This window comes from Belonocnema kinseyi, chromosome 4 (genome assembly GCF_010883055.1).
Source record: "Belonocnema kinseyi isolate 2016_QV_RU_SX_M_011 chromosome 4, B_treatae_v1, whole genome shotgun sequence".
NCBI classification, from domain to species: Eukaryota; Metazoa; Arthropoda; class Insecta; order Hymenoptera; family Cynipidae; genus Belonocnema; species Belonocnema kinseyi.
The window spans coordinates 120,538,159-120,542,702 of NC_046660.1; positions in this window are offsets into that span (position 1 = coordinate 120,538,159).

Consider the following 4,544-nt stretch of genomic DNA (forward strand, 5'->3'; position numbering starts at 1 on the left):
ACAGGCGTCATTTGAAGGACCAAGCTCGACGAAAATGGTTCATATTAGTGAATACTAATGCCATCTCTTAGAATTTTCAGGTACTTATCAGACTGCCTAGTACACTTGCAGCGGATGGTAGTTTGTCGAGCGGACGGTTTTTGGCCTCGCGAGACCCTCCCATTATTTGAGATTAGACACAGCGGATAAAAATCAGAATGTTGTACAATATTCATTAATTAAATTTTAATGTACTGCATTATCCTCGTTATATTATTATGAGTAAATCAAAAAAAAGATTTAAAAAAATCGGTCAATATTTTCAATGTTAGTTGATCGTTAAAGCTTTATTTTCCTAACTCGTTTACCAATCCAGGCATTCCACATAAGTTATAATTATCATCAATGGTTTTACATACCTATTGTTACATGCCTATTGTTTTGTAATTTTGTAAAATAATCATTACTTTTGTTGTTGTTACTATAATACCGTTTTCTATGAAAAAAGTGACTCCTAAATGTATATATTATTCGATTCAGAATTTCAAGAAAAGTGCAAATTCGTTAAACGTCAGAGTTTGAAATTTTGAAAATGTTCCAATTGAATTTTCATCTAATCGAAATATTTCATTGGCACAATTTCGAAAATAACTTCCGCGCCTGTCCTTATTATTTCGCAATTAGAGAGTAAGATTGCTCGTAATGATTATTAAAAAAATTTACAACATTAATAACATCTATTGACTTTTCCTCTATAAGTATATCTACCTACCCAAACAAATTTTCTTCAATAAATATGAAAAAACAGAGGTTAAGCAAGTATCTGCACGGAGTACATTGAAGGCAAGTAACTACCAATCTTGACGGAAGTTGCAAAAATTTGGTAAAAATACTTCTCTGACGTTCAACGGATTTGCACCTTTCGTGAAATTCTGAATCGATTGATATATACTTTTAGGATTCACTATTTTCATAAAAAAATGGTATTATACAAGCAATAACCTGTCAGTTACCCTACTTTTGAAGAATTATGTCTCGGCTCGTAATGATTATTTCACAAATTTACAACATTAATAACATCTATTGACTTTTCATCTACAAGTATATGTACCTATCTAAACAAATTTTCTTCAATAAATACGAAAAAACAGAGGTCAAGGAAGTATCTGCACGGAGTAAATTGAAGGCAAGTAACTACCAATCTTGACGGAAGTTGCAAACATTTGGTAAAAATACTTCTCTGACGTTCAACGGATTTGCACTTTTCGTGAAATTCTGGATCGACTGATACATACATTTAGGATTCACTTTCTTCATAAAAAAATAGTATGATACAAACAATAACCTGTCAGTTACCCTACTTTTAACGAATTATTGTATTTCATTTTTATGAAAAAAGTGACTCCTAAAAGTTTATATCATTCGGCTCAGAAGTTTAAGGAACGTACAAATCCATTGAACGTCAGAGAAGTATTTTTAGCAAATTTTGTTGGAACTTTAAATTTTGTTCATTTCATTAGAGAATCAAGAGAAAATTCAGAAATGAACCTAAGAAGGTTTTCTTGAGATTGGTGCCAGATGTGAAACACAGCGTAGGCATTGTGACCTTCGGGGCTTAGGACCACGCTGCTGTCCGGGGTGAGGTAAGGGGCATGCAGTGCAGTGAGTACAACATCCTAGGCGTGCCTAAAGATCTCCGTAATATTTGGCCGCGAGGATCGGTAGTTACTAGCCTTAAATTTACTCCATGCAGACACTTCGTTAAACTCTGTTTTTTCATATTTATTTAAGAAAAATTGTTTAGATAGGTACAGACACTTGTAGATGAAAAGTCAATAGATATTATAAATGTTGTAAATTTGTGAAATAATCATTAGGAGCCGTGAAATTAGTCTTCAAAAGTAGGGTAACTTTGACTAAACTTATTGTTAATTTAAGAAATGTTTATTGCAATTTCAAAACACTATACACATAGAGCATTTTTTTATAAATGCAGAAATACCATATAAGTCAAATTTTTATTGTATTTTGAAGAAAATAGAGTGCAACGATGCCCTTACAAAAGCTCATGTCCCCAGCTCTCTTCATGTCTCGATATACTCAGGGTGTATCATTTTAGTAGCATGGTTTATCAGCTTTCTGGTTCTATTTCCTTTTTGATATTGAATTAATCGACCCAATTTGCACCTTAGTTTTCTGACACTCATATCCAAACTGATCTTCCATGGTGGATTTCGATCCCTTGCTGGGACAAAAACTGCATTTGTAGGCCTAGTTTTCCGGCCCAACGTTCTAACGGTTGCCACAGCTGCAAAATATACAAGTGTTTGCACCTCTAACGCAGTTTGTGCTACGTTCAAATACCTAGGTAAAACCTTGCTGTCGAGATTTTCCATTAGTGCACGCAGATCATTTGTGATGTTCATTTTGGGCAGAGCATGACTTAGTGTTGGTTCTACATATCTGAAATCTAGTAAAGCATGACCAAAATTCCTTTCAAGGTACAGTAGTTTTTCTGGGATTTCCCTATCCACATCATCGTTAGTAATATCCGGATGTGGTTCTAATAGATCCGGTACATGATGTTCATCATCCATAGCACCTATGCCTTCAGCATCAATCAAATCTTCGTTGTCCACATCTTCTAAGGCGAGTTCATCAAAAGGAAGCTGCTGTTCCACTTCCATTTTGATAGAAGCTATTGCAACAGCCGAAAACAGTCTGTTTGCAGATATTGAGCGTTTTTGATCTGCCAGATTCTGCTCATTTATTTTTGTGGCTAGCTCTGGGTATTTAAGTAAGTGGTGTTGGTTCATCAATAGGTTGAGAAAGAACGTCAATTGGTCGTGCTTGACCGTTTGACGCGGCTTCTTCTGATGTTCACTGCCGTCGTTTTTCCACGCCAAATCAACCTGTTCTTTAATCTACATTGCTCGGTCTTATGTAACGCGTAGATTAGTCCTGATGTTCTTCGCCATATCAATAAGATCTCTCAGTGACACTTTTTGTATATTAGGAAACTTTGCAGCAAATGTCGGTCTTAAATTGTATCCTTTTTCCATTTTCGTTTCAACCTTCGCACTTTCGTAATAGAGACGCACCAATTCCTCTTTCATTGTGGTATCCCAATTGATGCTCTCCCACGGTATTTCTGTCAACTGGTGGGCGGCTGCAAATAGCTAACGCTAGCCAAAGCATCCTCAGCAGGCACAGTTGATGTTCCACTACTTACCGTTTGTCGCAGATGTACTTGCTGGCCAGTAGTTTGATTAGTGAGATCTCCCTGACCATTTTGCATTTATGGATTTTGGTCTTCCACGTAGTTCCTGTCCTCTTCGTTATCAGCCTATTTGGCATTTTAAACCCTGTCAGTAGCAATACTACCGCCAAAATTACCGTCAAAGTCATAAGAGGAAAGGTCAAGCCCTACCGCGTAGATCACGCGTTGATAAAGGGAGAATCCTATATTGTTTCAAATGCGCTCATATGCGCCATCAAATTTTTTGGAAAATCTTTAAAATTGCCTAAGATATAGAGGTAACAAAATGTTACGAAGTGATGACCAACCAAATTAAAAGTTTGCAATACGCATTGATGAAGGAAGTTTTCTATGGGGATTCAAATGCGCTTATTGCGCCACTTTTAAAATTGACAAAAAAAATAATAACCCTCTCACTTTCAATTGTTATCGATCCATCAACCGATGATATCACCAAGTAACTTTAACCGCAAAATAATAATGTCTAATGACCTCTTCGTATAGGATTTCATATGCGTTCATATGCGCCACCTTCGAAATTAACAAAAAAACCATAACCAACCCCCACGCAACCACTTGTTACGATCCACCACCCGATGATATTGCAGTATACAAATTTATTATTGTCTTTTCGTATAGAATTAAAAATGCGCTCATATGCGCCACTTTCGAAATTGACAAAAAACTATAATCAACCCCCTCATTACGACTTGCTACGCTCCCCTATTCATTGATGTCTCCAAATAAGTTAATTTGCAGTATAAAAATTCATAATGATCTCTTTCGATAGGATTTCAAATGCGCTCATATGCGCCACTTTCGAAATTGACAAAAAACCATAATTATCCCCCTCATTAGCACTTGTTACGCTTCACTATCCGATATCTCCAAATAAATTAAATTGCTGTATAAAAATACAAAATTGTCTCTTCTGACAGGATTTCGAATGCTCGCATATGCCCCGCTTTTAACATTGACAAAAAACTATAATCAACAACCTCACTAGCACTCGTTACGATCCACTTTGCGATGATATCTCCAAATAACTTATATGTCAGTATAAAATTTTATAATAATCTCTTCGTCTAAGATTTCAAATGTGCTTATATGCGTCACTTTTAAAATGGACAAAAACCCATAATCAACCTCCTCATTTATAATTGTTATCGATCCACCACCCGATGATATCTCCAAATAACTTTAATTGCAAAATAAAAATTTATAATGATCTCTTTGTCTAGGATTTCAGATGCGCTCATATGCGCCACGTTCAAAATTGACAAAAAACCATAATCAACTCCCTCAT